The sequence below is a fragment of the Anopheles coluzzii genome, chromosome 2 (genome assembly GCF_943734685.1).
Source record: "Anopheles coluzzii chromosome 2, AcolN3, whole genome shotgun sequence".
NCBI lineage: Eukaryota > Metazoa > Arthropoda > Insecta > Diptera > Culicidae > Anopheles > Anopheles coluzzii.
This window is the reverse complement of record NC_064670.1, coordinates 41205481-41215723: the sequence shown is the minus strand read 5'-3', so window position 1 is coordinate 41215723 and position 10243 is coordinate 41205481. Positions and strand designations below refer to the sequence as shown.

General features: G+C 41.3%; 1 protein-coding gene across 1 annotated transcript in view; it reads left to right on the top strand.

The window, feature by feature from the left end:
- Nucleotides 1-7601: 7601 nt before the first annotated feature.
- Nucleotides 7602-10243, top strand: part of LOC120949131 (probable serine/threonine-protein kinase cdc7) — a 45768-nt gene continuing 43126 nt past the window's right edge. The window contains exon 1 of the mRNA XM_040366174.2: nt 7602-8039. The gene's annotated coding sequence lies outside the window, so the exon portion shown is untranslated. The remainder of the gene's footprint in view (nt 8040-10243) is intronic.

Sequence of the window (10243 nt, the reverse complement as noted above, 5' to 3'; positions counted from 1 at the left end):
GATTCGTGCAAACAAACTGCATATACGCACTCATGCCACCCACCCAAACAGTACGCAACACAACCACACGAGCTGCGTTCGGCGCAAATGATTATCCGCCCGGGGGTGGTTGGCGGTGTACGGTTTCGGCCGTTTTTTCGATCCCACAGTGGGAAAACACGGCGAACGGCGAATGCCTCGTAATCTGCCCCTTTGCTGCTAATGAGGGTGAGCTTCCGATATGACGGTTCGGTTCGATGGGTTAATGTTTGCACGGTGGGTGCGTTGGTACGTTCGGGCGTTGGAAAAGTGCATACTGCCCGTGGCTCTGTCGCTTTTGCCTCCTTATCGTTTGATTATTAAAGTGATTGCTTCGTCTCGCAGTGTCTCTGTTTGCAGTTTTCCAGCCATGCTTTCTGTTTTCCCTAAGAACGAGCACGTGTGAGTGGACCCGAGCCGGTGAGATTCGGCGGGAAGTTTTCTTGCTTTTGCTTTTGGAGAAAATAACACACACACAGTCCTACCATGAACCGTCCCGGAATGAGTACCGCCGCTGCAGGGTCAGCTAGTGGTCAGCGCGTAGTGCATAAGCCGGCCGGTTGTGGCGTGAATCGGTGTCCGTTTTCCCAAAGCAAAACGTTCTAGCTCGCGTCGCGAACGTTCGACGTGTTCGTTCTAAAACCAACAACCCGAAAGCGGGTTAAATTTACGTGCAAAAAGTGTGTCAAAGTGTGTGTTTTTGTCTTTCAGTTGGGAAAATCGGTGCAGAATGAAGATCAAAACTTTCGACTTCACGCAGCGAAACACGGGCGCAGCGCGGTGACAGTGTCGGGAAGAAAGTGCCCGTGATGATATAAGAGCGTACGGGTCTAACGTTGGATGCAGTGGGGGTTTTGGTGTGTTTGTTTCACTCCCTGCCACTCTCTGTGTTTGGATGTTGGTGTGCTGCGAGAAGTTCTTTTTGTTCCTTATTTTGTACACTTGAAGTGATTTTAACTGAAATGGGTAGTGAAAGTGAGTGAATATGCAATACCGTACTTCTGGTATCAACATCATGAAGTAGTTAGCGATTAACAACTACTATTACAGTTGTGTGTGGGCCACGATAAAGTCGTTAAAAAGAAACTTGCCATGAATAAATTTTTAAAAGAAAATTATTTAATTTCAACAAAAAAAAGTATTTAAACACCTATTAACACGTCATTCCCGTGCGTAAAAACCGTTCTCCAATTTGGGGTGCAAGAAACACAACAACACGCGCTTACACCTTGTTCTGGTTGGTGTTGGTGACATTCCACTGCTACCATGTGATAATGTTTACAAGTGTCGGTTTTGTTGTTGTTGTTGTTGTTGTTGTTGCTGTGAGAATGCCGATCCAATCCCTACCGAAATTGGCCTCAGCCTGGAAGGGTAGGGTTGTCCATGGTAGAGAGTTCTCTTATCTGTTCAGCGAATACCGTTTGATATCACTGATAACGATGGACGTACAAAGGGAGGGAGAATGTGTGCATATTTCTCATACTCTTGTTCTCTGCTTCTCGCTCTCTTTCTCTCTGTCTCTCTGAATCGTTTTTCTTTCGAGTGACTAACGTGGAGGGAAGATGGGGCAATATGACCATAGTGAGCATTACATGGTCAAATAGAAGTTTTTTTTGTGTACGCACTCGTAATATATATTCGTAAGAAATTATAATTTGTTTGTATTTTTACCCAAATATGTAAAAGCAAAAACTTAACGCATAGTTTGCTTTTTACTAAATTTTATTTTATTTCTTAAAACATTAAAGTTTTATTTTTATTCATTTTTGCGATTTCATGGATTTGTCATTTTTTGACATGCTTTAGTTGAATACTCCAAAGATTCGTTTAGCTCTTTCTTTTTAAATCATTTTAATTTGTAGAGTAAATCCTTTTAAACACAAACATTCCTTTAAAAACATAAAAATTCTTTTTGAAAACACATTAACAAATTAAGTAAAAGTTTACATTTTAATTATGAATTGTAAATTAAGAAGATTTTGTTATGCAAGTTGTCATTTTTAGACCAATTGAATGTTTTTGATGTGTTTGCAGCTTTATTAATACTATAATTTATTTAAAAAATAATAGAGAGAGAGAGAGAGAAAGAGAGATAGAGAGAGGCGACTTACAAAAATAATGGTAATGATTTAAGATTAATGAACCTACAAATGACCCACTTCATTATTTATTTCTCTTCAAGTTGTTTTGCAAAGGCATTTTTTCCCTGCATTATTCTTATATTGTTTTTTCGTTTTGGTATAGAGAATTTTTGTTTGGTTTTACGGTAATGTCATATAGTTTATTTGTTGTTATATAAATTTAATCGATAAGCTCTTAATTAATCCAAAAAGCGTTATCAACTAAGAGATGTAGTTTGATTGACATTTGAGATACCTCTAAAACAATAGCCTATTTCATAAATTCGATTTCTCACATTTTTGGAGTTTGAATGTGTCCCATCAAAAGGTTTTGATGATGAAGATAAATCCCACCTCTTACCCCAACACAGGTTTGAGAAGGACGAAAGTATCTAAAAGATAATTTTACTCTAATAGTTGTAATGCCAAGATGACCAACATAGTGCCATCACGGAAAAAGGGGTCTTATCCATCGAATACAGTGGAATTCTCTAGAATTCTTTACGTAGCTCTCCAAGAACCAACTAATGGATCCAGCGCACTACTTATCAGGATGCACACACAACACAACATAGTATATATCTCTATTTTTCATGTTCAAGCAAGTATTAATCCAGTAATCGATAGTAAGGATGGCCATTCCGCCCCTACATCCCACAACGGCTACATTTTTCATGGCAAAACAACACCAAAACACACCTGTAGCGTTTCGGTCAGCGGCTGTGTATCTTTGAGGTACATGGTTTGGCCTAATATTTGATTTGATTAGAGCTAATCATCACCGTAAATGAGGGAGGGACATTTAAAGGTATTGCGTAACTTTACGTGTTTATTTGCGTGGTTAAGTGTGATTTTACAATTCATTCCTGTTTGTGGCAGCGTACCATATGGTTATGGACATTGAACAGCTTTTCAAAAAATATGCCTCCAATATGACTCCAATAAGCTGTAGGAATGTATACTTGTATCATGCTCAGCAAAATGAATTTTAATCTGACCGAGAACGTTCTACAATTTCCATCATTAAACGCCCTCCTGTTCGACAGGGAAATCTTCAAAAATCCTTCCACCGCTTCAACGAATAACCTCTCTTTATCGCTTTTATTCTCTATCGCTCTTTCTCTCTCTCTCTCTCTCTCTCTCTCTCTTTTTGTCTCCCTTCTTCTCATACTTTTGCCCTCGTTCAACCTCGAATACGCGAAGCCAATGTCCACGCACACCGAAATGCCGGGGCAACCGCTTTCGCACGTAGTTAGATAACATTCTAAAATCGATTTTCAAAACGATTGCCAAAACGGCGAGAATTTCGATCACTGCAGTGTATGGGTATGTGAGTGTGGGTAGCGAAGCAAAGCGACGGAAGCAAACGGGTGGCGGGGTGGGCGGTGAGGACCCCCTGTTGCAGATACTCATAAATGGTCGATTAGCAGCAGCAACGGCAAGTGCGGGCCGCAAACAGGTGGCGCTCCGTGCAGAGAATAGGGACGTATCGGGGCGCCACCTTCCCCCCTTCCCGGCCGCCAACTTCCGTTCTGGCCAATAGGCGGCGGTGGAGGTTTAGCGTTCGCCGCTGCTCTCGGCCACGGTCCGCAGAAAGAAAGCGGACGCGCATTCATCAGCGCTCGGGTGCGTGATAGATTATTTTTGGATCGCGTCAAGTTAGCGTTTTGCGTTTTGCTGCCGGATCGGTGGTCGGTGGCGTCGGCTTTCGGTGCTGCAGAATCTACGAGGCCAACCCGAAAGGAGAGGGGGGGGGGGGGGGGGGGGTGGTTCGGGTGTCGCACACCCGTTGCAACGTGCGACGCGGGACCGACGTATTGGTGTGGTGATCGGATTCGATCGGAACCAAACAGCCCGCTCAGAACTAGAATGATGTGCGTAAGCAAGTTGTAGTTTGGTAGAATTGGTTCTTGGTTCTGTTTTCTATTTTGTTGATTTACTATTGATAGTTTTGATAGCTGATAGTTTTGTAGAATAGTAAATAACATGCTGAATTTCGAATAATCCTTTCATGTTTTTTATTTAATAATTTATCATGTTCATCTAATTTTTACATTAATATATATTAATTTCATTAACGTCTCTTAATTTAATTAATCATCTGAAGTAATATTAAATTTTAATGTATCCATACCATTACAAAGCATTCCACTACCTAGCTATCTTGCCATATGTTCAATGCCCATTTCCATCCCGCTGTTGCTACTTTCCATTCGAAACATATGCTTGCGTTGGGTTCGAATTTGCGTTACCATATTAGAACACGAAGATGAATGTTTTCGCGAGAATAAACCACCCATCATGCACCGTTTCCATCGGCCGGATGCAAAGCTGCATTCGGCCAGTCCGTGCTGCACTGGCAATGCAACGTAAAATCGTACCATATTGTTTATTTGTTCTGGACAGAATGTAGGACCAGACGCGAGGTTACCAATTTTCTCGCGCTTTTCCCCGACCGGCGCAAAAACCAGACGCGCGCCTGTCCAATACTCAACCCGCCGGATGACGAGCGCGCGCGAGTCCGAATGGGCCGTGAAGAGCGGGCCGGAAGAACCGGACCAGGGAGAAAGGGGGTGCGGGAAGAGGGAATGGAAATAAACAGAAATGGCAACATTTACTGAGATGCACGCGGGGCTGTTCGGCATTTCGGCCGAGTGAGATGAGTGAGTGACCGAAACTTGTAGAATGCTACCGTATGGAATGGAAAGTGAAAAGAGTTCCTACCGCCAGCGATTTCCATTTATCTTTCTTCCTCCTGGCCGTTCCCGCGCCTGAACCAATCGGAAGGGAGCGGCACACTTGGTGCGGAAAAAGGGTCGGTGAGGATTTGTTTAGCAAGCAACAAGTTAGTACGCACGTTCTCGCACGCCTCTCTCGGGTTCGGGCCTGAGGCCGAAAAAGCGTGGCCCGCACATTGAGGGAGAGCGCGCGCGCTTCGAACGCGGTGGCGCACGCAACAAATGGTGAGCAAAAGTGAGAGTGAAGCACCCCTAAAACGGCACTCAGCTTGGGCCGAACTGCTTCGTGTTGCATCTTTCTTTTGCATTTTTTTGTTGTTCCTTTTGGAAGAAATGGAATCGGGGGTGTCAAACCGTGAAGCAATCGGCTCTAGGAATGTAGGGTGATTGGAGATGTCTAGTCTAATGAGTAGGACTAATAGCTTTTGACATTGGGCAAAATGCAATAATGTTTAATGCGTAATCATTCAATCATTCCAGCATATTGTGAGCTCTTCATTGAAGACGGCATTTTTTCTAATTTATTTAGTAAAAATTCCAGCAATTTAAATGTTTTATGTACTCGGTATTCGTATGTGTAATTCGCAGATATAGACAACTAAAGTTTCTAACTTTATCAATATAAAATTGTTCTACAATTGCTTCTAAATCAGAAATTTGATAATTTACAAATAAACATTTCTTCGATTGTTGCATGGCTCTGCTATATAATATATGAGTTCAAAATTTACCAGTATTGGAGCCTTTGATGTATTTACAGTCGTTTGCACTAAATTTTGGCTCAAACCCACCTATTTTTGCTTTTAATGCACCAATTTTTGACCGGGTGTCTATACATTTTTGAAGTATAAATTTTTTACAGTACATATCAATTTTTTTCTCTCATTTGAACTATAAGTCAATCGCTTTATTTACAAAATTAAACATTATGTGTTAAACTGTTTTTTTCCATAATTATTCAATTTCTGTTAAGTACTACAAACAATGTTGCTCCACAATCATCTTTGGTCAGTATTCGGAGTTGGAATTTCCGAACGGTGGATGATGGTAGCATACAAATCAAATTATTCAGTTTTTGTAGTGATTTTGTGATGTAAAATTACAACTGTCATAAATCTGCCAAAATAACAAAATTATCATGATTCCTAAAATTACCAAAATTACATTCGATTGGAAACCTTACAACAGTTTCCAACATCTGTCTTACAGACAAAAATAGTTGCGTTAGAGTCAAACATGTATGCGCACTGTCAAAATGTAATGCCTTTAGTGGTTATCACACTCGGCTAAAAATGTTATATTCGATTGGAGTTCGTCCTTCAAATGCGGGCTTTGACATAAAAAATCCAGTCGTACGTGTAAAAACACATTTTGTGCCAAGAAAAAGGTTCATGATTATTTAAAGTTTGTTTAATGATATTTTATTCTTTTTCGTAATCAATAACCTCATAAATGATTTCTATTACGATGTTTAGATCGTTTTTCATACATCATATCAACATATTTTATTTGACAGATAAAAACCAGCTTGGGGCAAAAACCGAATCGTCCAGGTCCAATTTCGATTGTCAGAACGGCGTTTATCTGTCAAGCGCCATTTGACATATAAACTCATTCGGGAAAGGCGGTTTAAGCCGTGTTTTTAGCCGCTTTAAAGGTACAAATTGATGCGCACTGTCAAACATGTATGTCTCAAGTCAAAGTTTCTGCTCCAAATATATTTACATACAAAAAAAATTTACATTGAAACATATGCTTTACATTTTAGCACATATTTTTAAAGCTGAATAAATGCAAAAAAGTTAAAGGTTAGCTAATGAATCTTTTAATTGTTCTGCTCATGCACACCATTATTAAAAAAGATAAAAATCGTTAAAAATTAGGGGAGGTCTCAGTCTTGTATCACTGATTTCAAACAGCAACATACAGAACAAACAAACAAAAATTAAGCAACAAAATAGTTTGTAAACGAATGATGATTGGTGCAATGTTCAGATTCGATACAACTCGGATATATAGTATTTAATAGACACATGATGATCAAATATAATTTTCATCAACTATTTTTAAAACATCATTTCATTTAAATTTTAGAAAAATACATTCAAAAAAAGATGTATTACGGATTAAATACGTAAAACTTAGTTGAGCTGACCAAACAAATCCTATGAGTATGGTTGCAAACGGCTTGTTATATTTTGTGTAGGTCAGAAATGTAAAAAAAAAAGTTTTCGTAATGTCTTACCACTTAAAAAAAAAAGATATAAAAGTTGACGAATGTCCAAAAAGTTTTATGTCCAGTTTATAGCTTTTTTAACATTTAAAAAGAAGCTAATCCCTTGAAACATAGTTGAACAGGAGAACTAGAAATGAAAAGGTCAAATCAACACGAAGGACTTGTTGAAGTCTTGTTGAGGTAGCAAATATCTAGTTGAAAATTGAATCATTTTTATACAACATTATCAATAGGAAAAAAAATCACTAATTAGATGAAGAATACCCGAGGAATACATTTTTTCCTTCTTGTTTTCCTCACAAAACTATCGCTGCCAACTGTTTTATATCGTTTGACATTCCTGCGCTCCACCAGGAATTTCGCGTACCCCTATCCGAAGCGCACGCTCGCACGGTGAGTTACGCGTCCCCTAACGCACCATTACGTCCCCGGCCGCGATGCTGTTGCGATGCGATGCGCCGGGAGCCGGGAGGGAACCAGGGAGCAATTCGGAGAAGTTCAATGTGTTCTAGGTGTTTAATGATAACGGCTCCGCCAGTGATAAGCATCGCCAGCAGTGCGACCGAGACCGATGCTCTCCCCCAGCACCGCAGGCCGGCAAAGGACGGCGAATTGGAGCGGGCGCCCAGTTAGCGGTGGCAGCGGTAGCTCCGACTTTTCCAGTGCCGACTTGGACCGAAGGCGAGTGTCATTCTCTTTCGGAGCTGCGTCTCTCCCATTCCCAAACCCGTCCACACCACTACACACCACCACTCTTGTGGCCCAGCGGGTTCGGCGGTTCTGGCGTTCCTTACGCCGCAGCGAAAAGGGCAATCTCTCGCGGCAGGCTTCATCCTACTGCGGGCGCGCTACGTAGTTACGGACGGTGTGTGCTGGCACAGTGTTAGAAGGACAACGTCACGGTGTGGACGTCAGTGCGTTTGCCTGGTGGGTTCTTGGTGTGATAGACGTGTACTAACCCAAAACAACGCTGCGCTGCAATCGTTGGGGCGTTCCGTGTTGCGATGTGCTGATGGACCCGATTATTTGTTTATTATTCAACCAAAGGCGAGCGTTTAGAACTTCTCGCGTAAGAATAGCGATTCTCGCGCGATAGAAAGTTGTCCCCATTATAAGCAACAGATAGTGTGCGTGTGTGTGCGAGTGTGCGTGTGCGTGTTTGTGCGTATGGTTGGGAGAGTGAGTGAGATGTTCTAGATAGGAAGCTGATAAGAACGCTCCAAACTTCTAACTCCGTCTCTACGCAGCGTCCCGCATGCGACTTTTCCCCTTCATCGTCGAGCGTTCTACTCTCTCTCTCTCTTCTATTTTCCACCCGTATGGCTAACAATTTTCCAGCCCCATTCTTGGCTCACCGGTTCCATATGGTTCGGTAGCGTCAGATGCCAATCAAGAACATATGGAAACGGTTGCGCCCGCCCATAGCAGCCTTCTGCGCGCTGCTGGTGCTTCCCTCTGCAGTAGGGCTGCTCTTATCACACTGCTTCCCTTTGCCTCTTCCTCCCCCCCCCCTTCCCCCTTCTCCTCCTACACAGACATTCTGACCGCCTGAGCCGTCCCCGCTTCTTATCTGTCAATCTCATCCATCCACCTCACCGCTTGTCTAAGGTGTTTGTCCTAAGTCACGTGTTTTTGTAGCTTTTTTATTCGTGCCTTCCATTTGCCCATTCTCACCTACTGTGAGCGGTGCTTTACGACGAACGCGGCTCGAAATATGTTTGCTTCGATCTTTTCACCCCAGCTCGAGTGGTTTGTTGTCGGCGTCGTGCTAGTGTCCTTTCGGTTTGCGTAGAACAAACGCTTCCGGATGCTACAATATGTGCGCGGGGCGGCAACCGGTAAGCTACAATATGGTTTGTTTTAACCGCGTACGCCAATCGTGGCGGGGCGTGTTTCGTGGAAAATCGTTGGCGTTGTTAGGAAGTTTTTCTAGTTTTTTTTTTGTAGTTTTGTTTTGCGTACATTACAAAGAACATATGTTTGGTGAAATGAACGGTTACAATTTAAAATGTACGGTGTAAAAAATGTGCAATAAATGTGACGCTTCATAGCAAAGTGATAAAATTCCGTTACCAGATGGTTCGCATTACTGCAGGCATTATTGCGGGAATTTGTTTGATAACTTAGAAATTTGTTTTAACCATTCTTTTCAAAAGTGTATTCAGCGTATGTTTTATTTAATTCAATAATATTTAATCAGTTCAGACCGGTGTTGTATAAAAAAAGAAGCGATAGAAAGGGTGGTTCTAATTGAAACGAAACATATGGTTGAGCCCAATAACGCTTTTTTGTATTATGAACCATGCGAATATGCTTGAAATGAATTAATATAACATTCAAAAGGTGTTTTACTAACAAAAAATCCTTTTTTAAATCGTCTCACTTGTAACAGCTGGTGTTAATGGCTGCTGAATGTTCTTCATATTGCAGTCATCGGTACCATACGGATGAAATGCCATTTACTTTTTCCTTCGTAAGGTTAACATTCAAAGAAGCTCTTTACATTAGAACGCAGTTGTTAGTGGTACTGTGAGAACGATACAAATTTCCTTTAATTTCTGTGTGAGTTTTTTTTCTTCATGTCGCTACTTCAAATTAGACACCAAGGCCAGTTTTGTTCAATTTTGATTGATGCGTAATATAATGTCGTTTTTACTCATTCTAAGCGGTTTGTGTCCGTGTTGGTGCGAGAGATAATTTTATCTCCGACTGATAATTTTACCCGCTCCAGCTTACTTGCGCAGTCATTCTAAACTTATCTGCGAAAGCATTGGGAAAAGCTGGCTGCTTCCGGCTATTGTTGGTGGTAGCCGTTTGGTTGGTACTGAAATGGCAATATGGTGTGGTAATTTCTTGATTTTGTATTGTAAAGTATTGATTTTTTGTATATTTTTATTTTATTTTTATATTCTTTCTTGTAACTAATTATACTCAAAGGGTCATACTTTGAGTGTCATAAGCGAAATGGTTTTTTTGTGCCCACTTGTTACAAATATTTTACACCCCAGCTCCCAGCGGTGAGCGAATGAAACCGTATCTATAGAACGGATTACGTGAGCCAAGGGACACAAGTGGCGATAGTATGTACGTGTATGTATGTGAACAAAAATTCCGCCTAGTACTAAATGTGG